The 23485-nt window shown below is 37.5% G+C and overlaps 1 long non-coding RNA gene across 1 annotated transcript in view; it reads left to right on the top strand.

Moving 5' to 3' along the window:
• LOC145683394 (uncharacterized) overlaps positions 1-23485 on the top strand; it is a 522616-nt gene that overhangs the window by 451610 nt on the left and 47521 nt on the right. The window lies entirely within an intron of this gene.

Raw genomic sequence — 23485 nt, 5'->3', positions numbered from 1 at the left:
TTCTGAGCCACTGTAACTTCTCATCTATTACTGGGTCTGGAATGGGTTCTTCAACAATGTCTGTGTCGTCACCTAGTCAAGATGTAGGTGATGCAGAAGAGGACCTTCTACTTGGAATATCTCCTCTCTTTCTTAGAACTCTTCTTCTTGAAATGTAGGCCTCATACAACTTCCCAGAAGCATTGCGTTTTGTTTGGTAGTTCGTGGCTCCAATGTAAGCTGCGTAATACACAGATGGTGATTCTTTCCCAAAAATGGTTGCTATTTCATGTGCCCAGCGTGTAAATTCACCTCGTGTTATTAGCCGTGTCGGATTTTCTTCTAACTCATGCTTTACTATAAGTCGTGCTAAATTACACCTTGAAGCATTATCTAGTAAACCATTGTTCTTTTCTCCTTTAGCAAGAATGGCTTTTCCATCCAGTGTGCATTGCAATATAGTAAGCACCTGCAAGCAACGAAAGCATTATGAACAAGGATATCCATGAAGTCCCTAATGAAAGAAAACGAAAACAAATATATTTCATGGCTTGCATCTCCATTTGAAAACCTAATCACAGCAAGATTTGAGAAAGTATACACTGACCTCACTTTTTCTGATTCATAAGCGTATTATTTTTATCTTTTTATTTCACTGTAGTTTGCATTTTCCTCTTACATTGTAAAGTGAACCTTCAAAACCTTTAATGAAATATAAATGTAGTGCAAATGTAGAGAATGAAAATGAATTATCAGTAAAAATAAGGTATAATTTCCCTTAAGGTTTCTTACACGAGTCCTCCAACTGGAAGTGTTACCTAAAATTACCTGAACTGAAGAGAATGTACATAGGGAAAACATGAGCATGAATATCTGATTATAATATCAGAGTGACTAATCACAAACGCAAAATCACAATCAGTGTCTTTTGGGGAGAGTTTGTCAACAGGAAAAAGTCCCTGTATGTTCCATTATCCCACATTAATAGTACAATACAAGAAGGGATTCGACAAAACGTTTCTTAAATAGCAGCAACGGAGTGTATCTGAAAATAAAAAAAAAAGATATGTAGTTTTACCCCGATTCTTTACCAAATGTTTATTTCATTTATAGTAAACGAGGTTTCACAGAAAATTACTGTAGATTTTTTATGTTTAGATTAAATTATCATAAACGAAAACAAAATTCTGTAGTAAATTGGTCCCAAATTGTTGAAGCAAAAAGACCATTTCGTATAGCTATTACATATAGAACTCTCAACCCTCATATATACATCTGGAATTTCTAAGTAGTTCGCTTGTTCACTCAACAACCCAGATTTTCAGCCAAGCATGCTTCATCGACAGGTGGATCGACGCTGGTGGATTTCACTACACAGATTTTCATTTCAGTGTTAGAGCAACTACGTTTTCTACTTTTCTCTCATGTTCACAATCTCAACCAAGTAGCTATAACAATATGTTTCGTATTTTATCTAGGTGCTCAACGTATTTGTAAACGTGAGAAAAAACTATACTGTAGTTCGTGTAAACCTTATGAAATCCACCTGTTGTAGTATTTCATGGATTCAGCTGACGACGAAGCACGCTTTGCTTTGAAACCTGGCTAGTGGCATGAAGTAACAGTGTAACTACTTGCAAATTCCAGCTGTATACAGAATGGGGTAAGGATAAAATGTCTGGTTATCGAAATAAGTGCAATTTTAAAAATTTGCTTAAGAAACTGTAATACCCTTTCCTTTATGATCTCCATGGTAAAAATGAATGTGAAATCCTTCTCCTAAATCTTTAAAATTCACATTATACACATGCTACCAAAATGTGTTGTACTTTACTTATAAACTTATAAGATCCCATTTATGATTTCTTTGTATCAAGAAGGAACATGGATTGATAAATACAATATAGAACCTAACATGTACGGAAAATTGTCATTTGGACATAAATCCACGTTCACACAGAAGAGGCATGCAAACAATTTTAAAAATGTTACATTCAGAAAGCCATATTGATGTATTTCCCTTGAGCGATGATTGCTTTATTCAGTCCCATAAACATTCATGATTAAAACCTGTAGACATTACACCAAAACTTACATGATTTCCCTCTGATTCGCTGTGCCTGATTTGCTTTTCGCCTTCCACTGAGTGAGTGCAAGAAGTTGAACTGGAATTGGAAGCAAGAGACTGAATGTCAGAAGTATTTTGTCTGTTTTCTTCCTGCTGGTGTTCCTCTCGTAAATCTGCGGATGTTCCAGGAGTTTATTCTAATCTATCTCTCTCTATTGCATTGAATGTTGATTTCCTTCCTTCACACCAAGAACTGTTTCCAAACGATGTTGGCGTTGTTAAGTCAAGAAGCAACCTATCTGCTTCTTCCTGCAACTGAGTACAAACCTTAAAATGACTCACAAGAAGCATGAGTATTTAATAAACATGTGAATGTCATTTGCTAAAACACTACAGAGGACATGACTAATTTCTTAAGTACCACGTCACACAAGAAGGAAACAAAAATGTGAGCAAACATATACTTGTGTTAAAGGAGGTACTATAATTCTAACTACTTGTCAATTTTCATAATGCGGCTCATACCAGGTACCACGGAAGGACCATTTTGCTGATATGAACGCATCTGATCAGCATTAGCAATGGCCAATGCAGATATGGATGCTTGCAATACTGATGGATGTTTGTGGAAAACTGAAGTGTGGGCAGTGATAAAGTCTGTTTGGCAAATCCATCAATGGTATATATCCATATCTAATGGTAGACATGGATCGTCAAATCAATAATATCGGTGTCGATAGCTAAGATTTCAAGAAGTATCAGAATGGTTGATAGCTAACTTCAAAGGTATGTGGTATCAGTTAAAAACAGAATTTAACAATACTAGTCCAAAATATTGATTTTTTAAAAAGAGATCAATGCACTTTTACACTCTAACATTTATTGAAACTAGTAATCCTTTGCAATATAATGCAAGACCAATGTTAACGACACTCTTGGCAACAGTATGACACTATTAACATTTAATAGTGTTTTAAAAAAGGGAAAGAGGAAGATCATTACATCTCTGAAAAGAAATAGAGAGAAATGATTGTCTGAAATGAGCTAATTATAATATCTCTCTCTTTTTTACAAGTTTAAAGTCTTTCATTTCCTACGGAAGCAATGCTCTTATGAATCGCAAGAAGAAGAATCGCATCATCAACTTGCCAGTTTTTGTGTAACAACTTAAAGCAACTATTATGTGAAATTTATCAGCGTAGGAGTACAGGAATTGGATTGGCTAATAGTAACATTCAATGGTGTTGGTATTGGCAAAATTAAGGTTAAATGGTATTAGCTGGGTTTCAATACCGCCATACAGGCACATTATTGCTATTGATCTATCACCAATTCTAGGGATGTATAGTTTTGTACACTTCACATCTAACAGATATTAGAAACATTTGTGGACGTTGACGCAAGAGAGCACACAGTCTATGATTTTCATAACATGAATGCGAAAGAGGAACTAAAAAATTGTTCTGGTTTGTATGTCTGCCTGAAAAAAAAGCACATTTTATTTATACTTATAACTACTGTGGTTAACATGCATGATCACAAATAGTGGTGTTCACAGATTGCGCATTGAATTGAGCAAAATGCCTTCATCTTGAAAGAAGTCTGTCATACCTACTGTGTAGTTGAAGCAGGTCACATCTACTTCCCGACTTCCATGTTAACGAGTCTATTTCTACTTTACAGTACGTGAACTACTGACAAATATAACATGAGGATTCCACTTATGATGTGTAGCTGACACACAAGAATAACCTACCCTCCTGTTTTCATCTGCTTTCTGAAGATCCTGTTTCCAATATTTCCAGTTAACCTTGAATTTTACTCTTGGCCCTGCCTGAGGTATTAGCTGTTCGATGTCTCTATCCTCTAAGTGTTGAAGTGCAAAAAAATCTACACCATTCTCTGGAAAAGAAAGATACTTAGCCTCTTAAAGCACTGTTCAGGTTGTTTCTGACCCTCATTCTCTGCTAACCATGCACCTACTTGTAGAAGCATCTTACATTACGTACTATTTTTCCTACACAAATGCAGAATGAGCAAATGTAATCATAATATTAACCATTTATACACTGCAATAGAGGTGGTGGAAGGGTAATTCAAAATATGACATTAACTGAAGAAATGCAACACCATAATGAAATATATGGAATGGAAATAAAAATGTAACTTCATTCCACATTACATCAAAATAAACTCTGCAGTTCATTACTAAAAATGATAACCTATATTCTCGTGAACAAAAGAATTCATACAATGATAAACTTGCTTAGAGTTTTTATTTATACGTTTCAAAACTTCTAAGATTGTTGTGAGTAGGTAGGGTGCTTTCATGCGGTGAAAAACTTTGGCATATATACACATGATTGTGCCTAGTAATTTAACAATGTCATCTTTTCCCTTGTGTATTTTTATCTCAGCAATATGATTTGTTATATTCTGTATTTTTCCACTAACGAAAATCGAATCAAAATATAATCTTATGGAGCCCTTTTTACGTGTTGGCCCAATCTGCGAAACTATGCTTAAGAAAGGTACAAATCAACGAACATACGTTGAGGAAGACGACACTGCCCTAATGCATATGCTGAGGATCTTTACAGCATGACAACAGACAACTTCTGCTTCCTTTTGTTGATTAACGTTTCCATCCACTGTATGCGAAGCTTTGTGTTTATCAACTTCAAATACCTTCTTTTTAATGAGAGGGGTATTAAACTTATCGTAACCTACTCACTTTTGCTACATTTTTCCTGTTTATTGAGAGTGCTCACCATAGCAAAATTACAATACCGCAAACTTTAGAGTTTTTTTTGCCATATCTTCGAATAAAAAAAAGCAAAAAGCAAAGATTCAAATCACTAGACAATCTGATTTTGCATGTGACACCCTACCATAATTCATGTATTTGCTTGTGGTGTGCTGCTATTTAGAGAACCTTCAAAAAATGCTAAATTTACCGACAGTTGCAAATCGAAAGCTGATATACGAGTCGTAATAACAATATCACATGAAAATTAATATTGTCTAGTGCAGTACTTCTTTGCTTTTTGAATATTTTTATTTGTTTTGAAGATATTACAGAAAATTTCTAAAATTTTCGGTGGTGAAGACACTTAAGGTTTGGAGTATATGAGCGGAATCAACCCGCAATTAATGCTGACAGAAAGCGGCGGCAACCACGCGTTAACCAAGCATTGTCAACGCCTCTGGGCGCGATAACGCTGGCTTATTGGATCAATGGCTATAACACTGGATGGACTATACGAGCGTTAATAACGCTGCAGCGTTAGTGCTGAGGATCTCAATTTTCTTAGCAAATAAATAAATTGAACTTCTGTAATGATTTACTAAAATATGTTGCTTAATCAGTGCCAGATTTACGTATAAAAGCAAAACGAGCTACGGCTTATGACCCCATTATCTTGTCCCCATTCCCGCAAAAAAAGTTACACACTATGCGAACTGCCTTATATATAAGTAAAAATTTCTGTGCCAGTTCGCCATAACAACAACAATCATCTTTATCAAAACAATTCTTAATGTTTACGTAATAACCTCCAATACCTAAGCTGAGGGTTTGGTTGGATAAGCACACTTACACTCAGATCTCCCCCCCTTGCACGCAATGCTCAAACTCTTAAGACACTAGGTTGCATGTCATGCTGAATGCTTGGAACAATAGTACAAAATTTCAAAGTCAGACGCACTCCCCAATCCAAAAATGATTGCCAGTGTCACTTACATACAAGTTATGAGCCTCCCCCATCTCGCTCGCGGCCATTGGTTTGACAAAGAAACAGATTACACCAGAGCATAAGATTTCAAAATCAGACAGTTAGATTCAGAATGTATTCACATATAATCCTACATCTACATTTACTTATTTACTGTACTGAAAAGAAAAGCAGTTAGGTGGCCAGTGATAACAGTATCTCGTGCAAATATCTATTTTTAAAAATATATTTTATGTATTTACTTATTTTATTTATTGACATTAGGGAGCCGCGGTGGCTCAGTGGTAGAGCGTTCACCTCTGGTGCTTCGGGTCCCGGGATCGATCCCAGCCCCCGCCAAGAGAAAAGGTGGACAAACACCGTGTGCGTGGGTTTTCTCGGGGTTCTCCCGTTTCGTCCCACTTTCTTCATTCCATCATTTCATTAATCTGTCATCATCACAGTCTCCTTTAGTCTAACCGGCATAAGCGTGGAACGTAAAACTCAAAAGATTTCATTTCATTTTTCGTTTTCTACTTACATTGTGACGTCATTGGTTAATCTATTCTAGGCAATGAGCTGTCCCCCAAGATGGGAAAGGAAGGGTGAATTACAACGTTGTGAAGACTTCACTTTCCATGTGCGTCGTGAAGACTACACATTTCGTGTTTTCTCTCAGTCAGTGACAATTAGTTTCGTGCCAACTAGAAACTGCGCAGCACTTTAAGTTTAGGCAGAAACCATTCCTGGTGAACGCTAGTCCCCAGTTTAGAAAATGAACTCCGTGAAGCATAATGTATGAACTGGATTGTGAAGCATGCCGTAGTGTATTCATGAATAGAGACGCAAGTAGGCTATAGCGTCCTTCAATATCCGGTTCATATATTATGCAGTGGGGAGTCCATTTTCTATACATAAATAAACTTTATCGCAAATGTCACTTACACCCCTTTGTCTCTCGCTGCCTCAAATCGATTTCTTCCGTTCGATAACGGGCGTATTTCTTTTAGCTAGTTAGGATTAAAAGTTTCTGGTTCAATTTTGATGTATTCAATGCCTCGTAGAGTTGATGCTATAATTAAATCAATGGTTATCCTACAAACTACTGAAATAAATTATGGAAGCGGCAACATTGAAATACTTTATAAAACGCTACTGTTCTACTACTGCATTTTGTACTCTATGGCAGATAGCTTTCTAAATGTAGTCACTAGAAGCAATACATACATTGAGGAGAATAGCGCATATTAAATTACAAGGTTGAATTCGAATAAACTATCCCATTGAATGTACAGAAAAACGAAATCCTTTCTTTATCTCCTACAAGTGCAGGGAGATACCGACGTTTGTACAAAGAAAAGAAAATGAAATCTTTCAGTTTTACGTCCAACGGTTATGCCGGTTAGGCTAAAGGAGACGGTGATGATGAGTAATGAATGAAATGGTGGAATGAAGAAAGTGGGAGGAAACGGGAGAACCCCGAGAAAACCAACGCACACGGTGTTTGTCCACCTTTTCTCTTGGCGGGGGCTGGGATCGATCCCGGGACCCGAAGCACCAGAGGTGAACGCTCTACCACTGAGCCACCGCGGCCCCTACAAAGAAAAGAGATTTCGTCCTCTGATACTCTATGTAAGGACTTTACCACCTGTTAATAGTTATCTGTATTTTACACATTAACCAGATTGTATCCTTCATTATGCGGATAGTAGTGTTGCCCACCAGACGAGAAAAGATACATGAATGCCTTTTAAAAGTGTCATTTTATTCGATTATGGATTTCTTTTATGCATTAATGGAAGCAGATTCAAAAACTACAAACGTTAAAGTTTTTTTTTTAATTTGTTGCTTAGTCTGCAGAACTGGATCGAAGAAAGGCACCTGGAGTAATGAACAGGGTGAACAGAACATGAGAACCTCTTCGGAATACATATTAAGAACCCTGTTAGAATAATGTATGTAAAATCATTTAAATTTGGATCTTTAAGTACAAGGGCGAGTGTTTGATTTTTGGGCTTATTCAGGGGCGGACTGGACCCTGAACATCGACCCGACCCGACTCAACCTGAATAGGTTTTAGCCGAAACGACGCATAAGAAGTTGACCCGAGCCGACCCATGGCTAGAGCAGCCCTGACCCGACCTGTGACCCAAGGAGATTCGACTCAAGCCCTGACCCGATGAAGCCTGACCCAACCCGTTTGAGAGCACTAGCTGTCGGCACTGGGCTCAGTAAGCGTTGGTGTACCTTCTAAAAGTGCTGATCAATTATGCTGTTTGTGAAATCAGTGTGTATATCGTGTAAATGTTAATTCCCCTTTAGTTATTTAGAGTTAATTTAAAATAAAAGTGTAGTAAAATGTAAAAAAATATATATTTGTGATGTCCAAAGTAGGTATTCATATGAAAAGAGAAGTTGGGGCCAACCGAGGAATGGGCGGACTACACTAGACGATAGACAATATCTAATCTTTCTGCGACATAAAGATATGATATTATGACTTACTTATGTCAAGGAAAATCTTACGTTTCGAAATCTATCGCAAATTTACCTCCAATCGCATTCTTCGTGTTGCATTGAGGCCACAAAGTTACAGCTTTTTCAAGTTTCCAACACTGACGCCATGTCTGTTGTCTCACCTCACAGGATTGGGGGGGGGATGTCTGCTAAGAGCTGGGCACACTTCCTCGAGATTATACAGCATTATTTAGACGAGTTTCTGTATGTGGTTACATTTTCTTCTCGCCAAAAAGACAGGTACTACAGGTCAACCCCGTAGTATGGCGTTAATCAGACTTCAAAACGGCTCTGCATAAGGCCCTATTTGTTTACTGCTTCTTGGCCAACTTCTAAGAGCATTTATAAAATCCTATGCGACTTTGTTATACGTAATTAACACGTCGTTACACGCACCCGCGGCAAATTGCCGCAGTTTTGCAAAAACACCTGCACTTTCCTTATTTTAAGACTATGGGTGTGGAGGGGCCGAGTTATCTCCTATCAACCCCACCTCCACCTGACCCTGACCGGTTTTGCCAATCACGCGCATAGTTCGGGAGTGGGAGGGTGTGTATTGGTCACCGTGAGCAAATTGCTAACAGCGCGTGTAACCACGTACAGATTGTTGTGAGCAGGCTGCTAACGGGCGTGTTCTCGTGTTAAGTGTTGTATTTTAATGGCCGTTTGCTCATTTTTTAAACATATTGTTTGAAGAATAGAACAACAGGTGGCACTAAAACTTTCTGCAAATTTCAAGAGTAAATTATGCTTTGGAAACAAGAAACTTTACATAAAATTTAACAAGATAAAACATAAAAAACTCTCTCTTTTTCTGTATAATTTTAAAATTATAAAATTGAAAACAGTTAAAATCCCAGAAGATTTTATTTTAACGCCTGCAACCATATGTGCTTGAAAAAGTTATTTGTAGTTGTGTGTTTTCTGTCGTTAAATCTGGATTAGCTTTAAATTTATTTTAGTAAATATGTCTTAGTGTAGTGGTGTATTAAGTGTCTTAGTGTAGTAGTGAAAATGGATAGCTACGAAATGGAGCAAGAAAGAGTTAGAGTGATGCTTGACGATCCTTCTAGTGAACTTGGAGATCCGGGATCGGAGTATAGTGATGTTGAGGATGAACATTTGATATCTAGTTACATAGATCTAAACAGTGATTCTGAAGAAAGTATAGAAGAGAATCCAACGGAAAATATGGATATCGATGAAGAAGGTTCCAATAACTTAGCACTCGCTGATCCTGGCCTTAGTGATGTACCGCAACCTATTGATTTATCTCTACAAGATAATTCTGATACAACTAATAATCCACAAAACCAAAGACTGCTTATCAACCCAGTGTATAAAGGAAGAAATAAACCTAATCCTACAATTTGGTCAAACACTCCTCAACCAAAACCTGGACGAACAAGAAAACAAAACCTTGTAACACAGCTTCCCGGGCCTAAAAGGCAAGCAAAACATGCTAAGAGTGAAACTGAGTGCTGGAATTTATTTTTCCCTGAAAGCATAATTGAAAAACTAGTCCAGTACACAAATATCAAAATAAGACAAGTTCAAGAAAACTATGTTCGAGTACGAGATGCAAGAGAAACTGATGTATGTGAAATGAAAGCTCTAATTGGGTTGCTTTATTTGGCAGGAGTGTGTATTTCTGCAAAACAAAACGTATTGGACTTGTGGAAACAAAACGGTCTAGGTGTGGAAATTTTCAGACTTACTATGGGAATAAATCGCTTTAGATTTTTGTTGCTAAATTTACGATTTGATGACGTAGCTAGTGAGGATAGACAACAACGGAAACAAACAGATAGACTTTACTGTTTCAGAGAATTTTTTGAAGATTTCTCTCTTCGATGTAGGGAAAACTATAGCCACAGCGCATTTGTGACAATTGATGAAATGTTCCCTAACTTTCGTGGAAAGTGTAGCTTCCGCGTATATATGCCGAAGAAACCTGGAAAGTTCGGTATCAAAGTTTGGGCAGTTACAGACTCAAAAACCTACTACACATCTAATTTGGAGGTTTTTATTCCGAACCAACATGTAGGCCCTTTTTTTGTGAGTAATTTCACCAAAGATGTAGTCAATAGAATGGTCTCACACATAGAAAATACTGGGCGAAACATAACGTGTGACAATTACTTCACATCGATTCCACTTGCTCAAGATCTTCTAAAAAAACAGCTGACGTTGGTTGGTACGATTAGAAAAAACAAAAGTGAAATACCAGTAGAACTCATAACGGAAGATAAAGAAAACCCTCGGCCAATAAATAGTTCAATGTTTGCATTCACTTTGAACGAAACACTAGTATCATACAAAGCTGCAAAGAACAAGTATGTTGTATTACTTTCCACATTGCATGAGGACGATGAGATTGATGAAAGTACAGATGATGCATGCAAACCATCAATTATCACCTTCTACAACAAAAACAAATGTGGTGTAGATGTAAGTGACGCCATGCAGAAAGAGTATAGCGTATCAAGAATATCAAATCGTTGGCCACTAACCATGTTTTTCTTTGAATTAAATGTTGGTGGAATAAATTCGTTTGTTATTTGGAAAGCCAACAACATGGGAGATAATGAATTCAACAAGCCTGCAAGAAAAGACTTCTTGGAATCACTTGGTCGACAGCTTATTTTGGATCATGCGCAAAGAAGAATAGCTGCAAACTATCCAATCGCAAGGTCAATAAAGAACCGGCTAGTTGAAATATTCCAACTTCAGCAAATTAGACAACAACCTCAGGCAGCACCTGATCAGCGAGGTCACTATAGAGTTTGCGGTATCTGTCCTCGTAGAAAGAACAGGAAAACTACCATCTTATGCATCAACTGCAACACTCCGATATGCAAGGAACACACAAGACCATCATGCACAAACTGCACCGAGCGTGGGCAAGGACCAGCTGCAAGCGATGAGGACGGAGAAGGTGATATGTAAATATACGTTGTAAATTTCACTGGACTAGTTTCATAACATTACTGTTCTAGTGCATCAATGATGTTTTTGTACGTTTTTTTTGAATTGGCAATAATAAAATGTGTGTCAATATAACGGAGAAAATTTCTTATAGCCCAAATAGCTAATGCGGCAAATTGCTCACAGCGCGTGTTCTGGCGATACTTTGTAAATCAAAGAGTGCAGCAATATGCTAACGTGGCGTGTTTTCGCGTAATAATAGAAAATTCAAAAACTGTGAAAACATAACAAAAATTTTGTCAAAATCTTTAGGTTAATATTTTTTAGGTACTGAAAGTGTCTATAATAAGCTAAGAAGCCAAAATTTCATAGAATAATTTTTTCACTCTCAATAAAAATGTAAAAGTATTGAAATTAACTATCAAAACTTGCGTGAGCAAATTGCCGTCATGGCGTGTCCTCATGTTACAATTGGGGGGCGTGTACTGACGAGTTAATACATTCAAATTCACGAACGACGAAACTGAAGGGTTTGGGGATACGTTTCCAAGTAATAACTGTAGCCATAATAATATACTTCAACTAAGCAACGGTGGAAACAGTCCGGAAATCAGAAGTGATCAAAACTGAATGGTTTACATCGCCCATTTCGAAATACGGCTAGCAGATTAAACTTACAAGAAATGACCAAAAAAGTGAAATTTGGCCTTATACTAAGCGTTGTTTGGGGGGGGGGAGGAAGCGAGCATCCTCGGTAGGGATACTTCAGTTGATTTATTCCGGAGCGAAACGTGATAGAGGGGGAAATTCCCCCTCAACCCCCCGGTAATTCGCACCCTGCACACCTGGCAATAAAATAAACTGCGCAATATTATACAAGCTTCAATCCAAATAGACCAAATAAATGATGTGAGTCACAACTTAAACACGTCAGTCTCTGGTTTTCCACATTTTATATAATACTTACTAAATATATTAAGCAAAGCTACTGTTATGTATTTTAAACACGTGAAAGTGAACATTACGGATTCCATATACAGATTGGTCAGAGCATACATTGGTACCTGTTCCGTGTATGTAAAAAGCACCCCATATAACAGCCTTTTTGAATAAAAAGAAGGGAAGAAAATAATACAAGGACTAATACTGAGGTATTTACAATCATTTGAAAAAAAAACTATTGAAAATCTCTAAGTTTTACGTCCCAGGATTGTGCAGGTCAGGCTAAAGGAGACGTTGATGGCAAGAAATTAATAAAATGGTGGAATGAAGAAAGTGGGAGGAAACTGGAGAACCTCAAGGAAACCCACGAACATGGTGTTTGTCCACCACAAAGTCCACACGGCGCGAGCTGGGATTGAATCAGGGACCTCAAGCACCGGAGGTGAATGCTCTCCACTGACCCAACACGCCCTCCATCATTTGAAAAGTGTAATTCCGTAAAATTACCGTAACTAATCCACTGAAACAAAGGAAAATGTGAATTTAGCTGAAAGAATCATATGTGTGTGTAATTTGAATGGGGCACAAACACCGGTGTTTACTCGAACAGACAGATCTACCAAACAGAAAACATAGGTAAAATACGATGGTAAAATTCTTCTTTTTCGGTGAAGATCTGAGAGTGTGAATATAAGTAATTACTGTCACTGCACAGCATATTGAAATGAATTTTGAGCGGTTGTGAAAGAATTGTATATGTGTGCGTCTGTGCGCTATTCCACTATCCTTGTTTATGCGTATATCCGCATCGTTGATGCGCCTGGTCCATACGAGTGCATTCCTCGCTCCTGCTCGGACCGTTGCTGCACTCCTGCCCTGACCCGGTTAGATAGCCTTCGTGCTTTTTAGTGGCCACCTAGCACAAGTTGGTTCATGTTTTATCCCCTTTACTTGTTGTCATACATCAACATTGTATTTATACTGAGCATCAGGGTTGACTGGTTTAAACCAGCTGTTTAAAAAAAACTGGTTTAAACCAAAAAACGAAAAATGTTCGTAAAAGTGTAACTATTCGTAAAATCTTGATGAACACACATTTGTGAACACAAGTGTGTGTATCACTTTTCACTCCCATATATTATTCGTACTATATTCAGACCTAAACACCCCATTCTTTACTCAAAGAGATTATATTACAAAAGGAACTTTTTTTATGTAACTTTATGGATGTGTATTTTGTGTTTTTTTTTAAAGTTTGTTATTATTGTTATGCAACCAAAGGGAAATTCAAAACATTGTATCGTTTTAATAATGTTTACTATTAATAAAATATATCGAAATACTGTACTTTTTGGGGAGGGGGTCATACAAACCCCACGAGAGGCAATGATTGCAATAACAAGAATATTTGGTAACTATTTATGTATAAATGGGTCAGAACCAAAGTGGACTCAAATAATTCGTATCTTTATTCACTTTCCTTACTGATACATAAAGTAACTCGTTATATTTCTTTAACTTGGTTAATAAATGAACTGACTTGGACTAAATTAGTTTTCTGTACTCTGTAGTACTTTGAAATTGTACATATGTAATTCTGTATAATGGTTCCACTTGTGCAATTGTTTATCTTTTTGTCCTTCTGTCCTAATGACTCCTGACAATTATATTAGCAAATATGTAAAGAACAGTTAACGTATTTTTATCAGGAGTCCTTAGTGACTCGGCAGACGTATCGCATTTTTGGCCAATTACTCCCGGTTTCGAGTTCAAGTGGAAGACAATTCCTCTTGGATGTAAGCCGAGAAACGGTTTGGATTCCACTTTAAGCTTATGTGACCCCTTCCAGCATAAATCGGTTGTTGCATAGTAACACCAAGGCGAAACAAGCTTATTTCTGCCTATATGTGATATAAATATACAGAGCAAATTATTTAAACCAAAAAACCTGGTTTAAACAAAAATTTTTTTTCAATTAAAATCCATGGTCTTTGCCAACCCTGCTAAGCAGTCCTCAAGCGAATTTGCAAGTAGTAATGGAGGTCCTTTAGTGCATACTCTACTAAAAGAAATAAAAAGCTCTAACGTAACCTGAAAATGTAAGAAATATATCAAAATTTGTAGAACTGACTGTTCAACTAATGCCAGAAAATCTTACATAAAGTGACAATTACGTAAAGTATAAGACGTAGGGGATGGTTCTACACAGGTCCACCTATATAGATTAGTAGCTAGGATGGAACCTTTCTGTACCAAAATTTTAATATTTAATTTATATAATATTGCTGAGCGAGCGCCAGCGAGTGAAGGGGTGTTGGAGCCCCGCAGGGCACGTTGTTTTCTATCTTTACCACAGCTAAACGGGAAGGGAGACCTGTGTCCTAGAACCTTCCCATTTAGTGGCAACAAAGACCAAACACAACGTGCCCTGCGGGGGCTCTTAACCCGCCTTCACTCGCTTACGCTCGCTTGGCAATAATATTTGAATTAAATATTAAACTTTGGTACAGAAAGGAATCAACGTACGTACTAATTTATATGGGGGATCTGTGTTGTAGAACCTTCCCCACGCATTCGCCCATAAGGTAAGTAGTAGTAGAGCAATTAATAAAGAACAATGTAAGGTGCGACGAATTTAAGGAGCAAACGACTTTTACAAAAAGAAATCTCCGTGTCGTGAAAGCGTTGGTTTTCCATAATGCTCGTTTACGCGTATACCCAACATCGCTGACGTGCCTACTCCCTACGGAGGCACTCCCGCGTGGGCCTCATTCTTAAGCTCCTTCCCAGATTCGCTTAGATAGCATTCGTGCTTATTAGTGTCCATCTAACACAGGTTGGTTGGTGTTTTACACAAGACCTCTTAACTGAATCTGCAACGATGATTGCAAGTGCGCACTACAACAATGATTGCTGAACGTACAGAAAGAGAATACAGCGAGCATTATGTACATTAGTAATACTTGTTGCCTAAACAGATTTAGAAGTTATATTCATAGGAAAGGCAGTTACTGAAGCAGGAACCTACAGAACTGTGCACTGAATTAGTATGTTCATCACATGCATTCTAACATGAGTGCAACCAACATACTTGCATGTTTTTACAAAAAATAATGGTAATAGTATACACGAGAACCCCCTGATCTGCGTTTCTTCTGTGTTCTATTACCACTTCTACACGAAATACCATAAATTTTCTACGTAGTGCAATAGTAAGAAGTACCCATGTGCACAAGACACGCGATATGCGTTAAATTCCCCCCCCCCCACACACACACAGTCATAGATAAAGTACAATGGCACTACACATGCCGATATAAAGTACAGGTACGTTTTTTTTTTCGTATGAGCCGATAAGTAAATAAAAGTCGCTTTCTTGCCCCCTTTGTAAGTTCGTACATACTCAATGAATAATCCCTAAAAGTATGAGCGTTCTGCTCCTTTGGGAACTGATGCAGCTTCACGTATACTATATCCAAAATAATATTCATGCGTACACAAAAAATCTCCAGCTTTTATGTAATTTCTAGATCGTTAGAAAATAATCATTACTTTCAAGCAGGATAGATTGTCTTCTGCTGTCATGCTGATTGATTCAGGTTTTCTTATTTCTAATGTTAATTACTTACCCTTAAAAATGTTAACGTAATTGTTTAGTTTCCAAGTAGTCAGCAAATCTTCCACATACGTATCCATATTTTGCTTATAACAACACTTTCTTTCTTCTTATTTCTTCAAGCGCGATACTGACTATGACTTTCACACGAAAAATGGAGGCTCCCGCGTTTTGCCATACAGAATGGAATTGTGGGTAATAAAAATTTTGAGCCTCTTTCTTTGCAACTTTTATAACAAGAATAATGCGTTACTGTCTGTATTGTAATGTTAAAGTAACATGACAGTACAGACTTTAATACCAAACAATTGTATGATTACACAGAGTTAGAGGACTTTTTCCATTACTTACTGTAAATTATTCATTACTAAATGTATTTTTTATCAATTTTCTGGGATATATAACATTATAATGACTTTCTATCATTCCTTTACGTACTTTTTTGTCCTGCTTTCCGAGTGAAAGATCAGTTGTACGTAGAAATTGTACGTAATCGTGCTTCCGTTACACAAATAGTAATGATAAAACAATTTGTCTCCTTACATAATGTCTGTATAGAACGGATTTGTTTGCTCTTTGCAGTGTAGAATGGGTAGATCTCATTATCATGACAAAATTTCATTCCTGACGTGAAGGTTGCACTTTACTACGAACATTTTTACATTATTCAGTTTCTTTTAACATTATAATGTAAAAAATGCATTACAAGGAAAATTTGTTCTTCTTCCTGCCATATTTTCCTTACTCATGTCAAAAAACACGTATTAGATAGGATAGCCTGTAATATTTTCATTCCTGAAAGACATTTATCTCTCTTGAATGACGTCACATTTTCATTCCAATCTGGAATGTACTCTTAACATTACAGAACTGAAAACCTTCCTGTCGTTACGTACATTTATTGCGTACTACAGATTTTTCATAAAAGACAAAATGCAGCATGTTGTATTTCCACTTCGCCACATGGTAAATTAACATTATAATTGTTTCAAGTCCAAATTTACGTAATATAAGTACGGAATTACGAAAAAATCAACTTTACATGTCTTTACTGTTAAATTTTCTATGAAAATTTTTCTCAGTGTTCATTCCACCATTTCATTCATTACTCATCATCGCCGTCTCCTTTAGCCTAACCGGCATAACCGTGGGACGTAAAACTCAAAGATTTCATTTCATTTCATTTCAATATTACGTCCTACTAAAATGCAAATAAGCATACTGAAGTAAGAAAAATGATAAGAAATGTTTTGGACTCTCTATAAGGATGAATTGTCTTATAAGATATACTTTAGAAGGAAAAGAAGGAGGAAAGAAGGTGTCTGCTCCTGGGCAACACAACTATGGAACCTTCAGATGCCTTAACAGAAATTAAGTAGAATTTGTCTCCATCACGATACATAGTAACTTTGAGTAAAAGACTTTGGATTATGTATGCGTTATATTTATATTTTAACAAAATATGCATACAAATATAAGAAAGAATAGTCCTATTTACAAAATTGGTTCAGCAGATATATGGACCGTATTGGAAATTCCGAACGAGATTATTATTATTATTTCTAGTAAGAGTAGAAGAACCTAGAAACAACTCCACAATGATACAATAATATCTCAGACACATTTATGACCCATACTTTATGTATTCATGAATTGTTTGCTAAGCACGCCAAGCTTTCTGAGAGTACGAATTGACATTGTAGAATGTGACGTCATGTTGTCAGTACTTCCCCTGTGAAGGAAGTTGTTTCAACTCTTACTTGTAATAACCAGATAAATTGACTACTTTTCATGGTAATATACGTCAGAAGTATCAACATTGTAAACGATAAAGAAATTCCTTTATTTCCTCAAAGGGAATCGATCCGCTGAGACCTAAGTTTTCAAACGAATGCTGAAGCCACTGCCCTAGACTGCTGTGTTAAGTAAGAGTCAAGAACACTCGTCTATGTGGCAAATTGTACACGTTTAGGATTCCAATATTTTATTAACGATTAAACACTGATTTCGGTTCTGATAAAATACTAAAAAAAGACCTAAAGACACGCTAGAAGTAGGACATGTAGAAAGTAGGGCTACAAAATCGTCGGGATTGGAGCCAAGTGTCAGGATCATCAGCACATACTCTCTTCTTACGACCCTACAACTAACTAAATGTTAAATGGAATGTTTTGAAGGCAAATTTCATGTAGAAAGTAGGGCTATTGAACTCACAAGAGTGATAAGAAAATTTGCTTTTAAGTAATGGTTATGCCGGCTAAGCTACAGAAGACGTCGATGATGAGAATGAAAGGAATTTTGGAATAAAGAAAGTGGGAGGAAGCGCAACCCGGAGAAAACCTACACACACGTTGTTTGTTCAGCCCAATGTCTATTAGGCAGGAACTGGGTGTAACAGGGTAAACCATTCAACTCAAAACACTTCAGTAATAATAATAATAATAATAATAATAATAATAATAATAATAATAATAATAATATCAAAAGCCTTAAAATTTGGCAAAACTTACTTAAAAGTAGAGATTTTGGGGAAAGGGTTCTGTACCTTAAACACACATCTCTGCAACTACCAAAATTTTAAACTACAGCGTTCCACTAAAGTTTCATGTAGAAGATATTCTTCTGTATGTTTTAAAGAAAATAAGTGTAATAAAATAACTCAATATCACGCAAGAGTAAGGCATATAATAAACTATTTTTTTTAGGATATGCAGAGGCAAATATAAAAGCTTTGCTACAAAACTACCTACATAGACCATAATTCAGTGAGCTCTGAAATACAAAGTATCGAAATAGCCTATGCGATTCAGTCTACAGAGCAATTGTTACTTGAAGAATGGACATACATTATTTCGAGAATCGAGATAAGACAAGACATGTTTACGATACTTTTCGTCTCGTCTCGATTTTTATCCCCAAAGTGAGACGATAATTTGAGTTAGCCTTGTCACGCCTCGAATGTAAAATGTTAATTCTGGTTATTTTGTTTGGTATAGAAACGAGATGAGAAATTCCTCTTCTCCTGGGCAACATTAAACAAGACTGAAATATTCTTTTCATATGTCACGTTTCTGCTTCTAATGGTATGACCTGCGCGATAATTAGATTTTAGCTGTTAATCTTCTACGAGATAATAATAACTATTAATTTATTATTATTACTATTATCATTCCTGAAGATTTGATAGTTTAAGTATTGAAACATCCCAGTATTAAAATATCTGAATATACTAAAACGTATGTTATCGCCGATCGATCGCCATCAAAAATCCTAAAGTAAAAAAAAGTGTGCGACGTGAATTCGCATAAGCACCTTGACCGCTGAACTGCGATCGCTACGCGGTAAACGATTCTTCTTTAGTCTGGTTACGTTAGGTTTCTCTGCCTCCCCTTGGAACGTTGCATGTTATATTTCTTCGATTCAAAACGTCTTTCGTATTTCTTTGTGAATAATCTTCGGCAAACTTTATATTAATAACTTGTGTTGTTCTTAAACCTTTGGTTCACAAGTTTGTTTTTTCTCGACACGAAACTACAGACAGATATATTTAATTTGTATACTTTGCATTTGTTTCAAAACAGTCGCCATTACTTGGTCAAAGACTTATGTCCGCTACGTCACAGACAAACCAAGAGAAATTCATTTTTCGGTAGCGGACGTTTCACTTTCCGGATTTAGGAAAATTATGAAATTCGATAAAATTCCGAAATTCAGAAAAATCCAGGAAGTCTGTAAAATTCCCGATTTTTCCGAAGTTCGGAATGTTTACAAAATCAGAAATTTCTAAATTCCGGGTTTCTTCCGAATTTTCGGATTTTTTCCAAAAGCGGATTTTCGGAATTGGTCCAGTTTTACATTCGGGAGTCCGGAAAGTAAAAATTCCGGAATTTTCTATCCCTAGTTTACACACAAGCTTTCAGAACAGTAAACTATTAACTTATGTAGTACATATATTAAAATCCGACAGCAGTTTCAGTATCTAACCAGTTTCGGTATCTAACCAATTTCTCCATCTGTTATCAACGGATCAACCCCGCGGACCACTACCGACATGGGTTCTGCCTATTACCAGTCAGTGGAGAAAGTATTGCGTTTCTTCCGAAGAATTCAATACTTTGTTTATAACCGACGACAGTAGCAAAGTTCTGTGATGGTGACTTGATGATCAAGCCCTTCTAGTTTCTACTATTTGATATCTCAGAGCGTGGTCGGTATTTCAGAATTAGTTGAAGAAGCATGTTTCGCATTCCTGTACTTAGGATGGTAGTGTTGAAAAAGATAGCTGTAAACTTCTTTTTGCAGCTTGGAGGAATCAGAGGAGGAAAATCCACATCAATGATTTGACGTTCATCTAGAGATGCTATAGGCATTTGTATGGTGTTTCTTGGATGTTGGCAATCTTGACGACGGTAATGACCTGCTAAGAGGAGAGCGAGATCAATCTGGGCTTGTTTCAATTTAGACTTTTCCCTACGAGGCTTCCGCTTTTCTATCTTCGTAAAGATAGTAGATGGACAGGAAACTGAAAGTCCTGGAGCCTGCCCGGTATCCATGGATATATATCATAAACGATGAGGAAGATTACACAGCTAACGGTGGAGTGTATGATGCAAGCGTTATGTGACGAAATAGGAAATGGACAAAAATACAGCTAATAGTGTGCTTAAAAAGGCTTTTACTAGGGCGAAACAACCGATCTCTCGTAACTTGTCTCTCAAAACTGAATATCGATCGCTGTGCGTCCACACTTACGGAAAATAAGACAGTGTAGACTTGTTATGAAAGCTATACTGCGATAGCTGGTTAAGTAGTAAGGATATATTTTTTATATACAATGCCCTTACAAGGGCCACGCCCTTTTTCTCGGGAAGAGAAGGAATAGTGAAATGGAAGGGAGTCAGCAGGGATGATCTAAATGATTTAATAGTTTATATAAAATTCATTGGTCATATACCATTGAAGTACCATAGCAAACATTATGACCTTTAGTCATAATCATTAGGATGGGTGATGAAATGTAGATGAGGGTGAGGTGCACTGGATACCACAACACAGTAAAGGGAAGGGTTAGTTAGACTATCGCATGTTACCTTCCGATCCTGGGGCTGCTCAGGATTATCAAGGGAGACACATTGAGCCCTGTTAGAAGAGATGGATTACTGTGCGTATGATGGGATGATGTACTGCGAATCTGAATGAATGAGAAGGCTGATGCGATGATTTGGTAGGAGTGACTATATATAAAGTAAAGAGGAGGGAAAGTGGCGGGTGGCGGACAGGATGTTGTGGAGCGTAGTCGATATCACTGTGTAGAATATCGAGGAAAAGGGGATGCTTCTGAGCCAGTCTCTTGGTGATGTAGGAAAGTCAAAATTTTCGATATGGTAAAGAATGTGAGGAAAGGAGATGCGATCATACAGATCTTTTGTAGTGTTAGGTAGCTTGATATGATTTCCAATAGGCATGAAAATCTTTTACAATCTTGAGCTTTTTGTAGAAGGCCTAATGTGCAGCGAACAACCTGTAAACCCACAGGTGAGGACGGGTCGTAAGAACGCGGTATATGTTGTGAGAATAGTATATGCTTGTAGGCTCCAGGTTGTGCCTGTGAGTCGGCGAAGAAGATTCAGTCTATTGGAGTCTTTAGTGATAATCTGAGCTAAGTGAGGTCGCCATGTTAGGTGAGTTTCAAATGTAACACGTAGTACTTAACATGTTTGGTAGGTTTGATGGGAGTACCAAAAGCAGAAGGGTGCAGGCGTGTTGGGTTCTTATGGATGCGGGACCGTCTCTTAGGGTCAAGGAAAAATATTGCATGAGTCTTCTCAGATTTTAGATGTAACCGCCATTTTGAGCACCAACTAACAAAGATATAAATGGCAAATTGCTGTGCTCTGTTCAATTGATGGGTCGTTTTGCCGAGAGCATTTAAGGCTGTGTCGTCTGCAAACTGAAAGAAATGTTCATCTGGAGGAAGTCGAGGAAAAATCGGCAACGAAGAGCATATACAGAAATGGAGATAATACAGAGCCCTGTTGAACACCGGAATGAATAAAGAGAGGATGTGATAAAGAATATTTTTTTTTAGATATATAAGTAATATTGATAGAAAGTTGAAAATGAATCGAATGTAGCACATTGGTAATTTATAGGACAGGAGGTTCAAGAAGAACGCAAGATGCCATACCTTATCGAAAGTTTTCTCAAGGTCGAATAAAAGTAAGCATGAAGGCTGTGAGCGGTTGAAGTGATTCGTAATGAGATTGTTGAGGCGTAAGAGCTGGTTGTGAACACCAATGCGAGGACGGAAACCTGCTTGATGGAGTGGAATGATAGGATGTCGAGAGAAATTGGGATGAAGTCTGTTTACAAGAATGCCTTCGACAATTTTTCAGAAAACAGTGGTTAATTGGATTGGACGGTAAGATGATACAGACGTAGCTGGCTTGTTAGGTTTAATAAACAATAAAGTCTTGGAGGTTTCCATTCGGCGGGAATGATAGCGGTGCGTAAAATGAAAGTGAAAATATCGGCTAACACTAGCAGTAAACAGAAACTACTCTCTTTAACGTGACGGTAGGTGATAAGGCCCATGTCTGGAGGAATGTTACATTTGCGAGCTTGACTTCACGAAATACTGGAATTGTGATAGGTTTGGTAAGATCGTGATGGGCAGGAAAAGTATGTTCTGTACTGGGTTGAAGATGAGGAGAATCAACATTAAATGTATATGCAGGATGGCGTCGTTCAGATTTTTCAGAAGGAAATGGCGTCAAGATGGTTTGGAGATGATTCGCAAAGGCATCAGCTTTGGCACTATCTGAAGTTAGTGGATGATCATCGTCAAAGAGAGGATAAAGTGTTCGAGTGAGTTTGCCATTCAATGCATTAAATCTCTTCCAGTATTTGGTAGGGTGTGATGTTGCATCCAGTGTATTGCAAGCTTTGACTCAGTTTCAAAGTTTATATAGGCTACAACATAGTTACGAACTGTACGTCGGTGTTGTCGGTGATGGCGTAGAGCCTCGTCGTTCCTTGTAACTACGTAATATCTTTATAATTGTCGAGAAAGTGTCATCATGTGATGGCACTGAGGTGGTATTCGAGGACGCCATGGATGTACTTGCCAGGTAGGTATATTCTCGGCAGATGCTGTATTCATAGAAAAGGTAATAGCATCCAGCGCCGAGTATAGTTCACCCTCAGTTGGTGGCTCGAGATGTTCAAGCCTTGAAGTAAGATTAAGCCTGTAGTTATTCCAATTAGCTTTGTGAAACCTATGGACCTCCCTAGGTGGAATGTTTACAGAACAATGGTGGCAGAAAGAAAGTTTGATAGTTAACTTGACTGGAAAGTGGTCACTGCCAAGAGGGTTTAAGACTTCGATATGGCATTTGCCGGCAATGGTAGTTGAGGTGATGACAACATTCGGTGTGGTATCTATGAGAGGGTGTGTAGTTTTTGGAAGTTTATGCAGAATGAAAAGTATGCGTGTTGTAACGAAGTCCTGGAATTGAGATTTCTGGCAAGTGGGTCTACTATGAATTTTGATATCGGCCATGATAATGAAGCGGCGAAAATTGTTTGCGATATACTGAAGAAAAGAGTATGGTACAGCATGATCGGGGCAGACATAGATGGTCGCCAAGGTATGTATAAAGCCTTCTTATAGACTGTTGTGATCAAATATTCTGGCAGGTTGGAAATAGGATCTTGAAAATA

The sequence above is a fragment of the Thermobia domestica genome, chromosome 4 (genome assembly GCF_964235325.1).
Source record: "Thermobia domestica chromosome 4, izTheDome1.hap1.1, whole genome shotgun sequence".
NCBI lineage: Eukaryota > Metazoa > Arthropoda > Insecta > Zygentoma > Lepismatidae > Thermobia > Thermobia domestica.
This window is presented reverse-complemented; position numbering and strand designations above follow the sequence as displayed.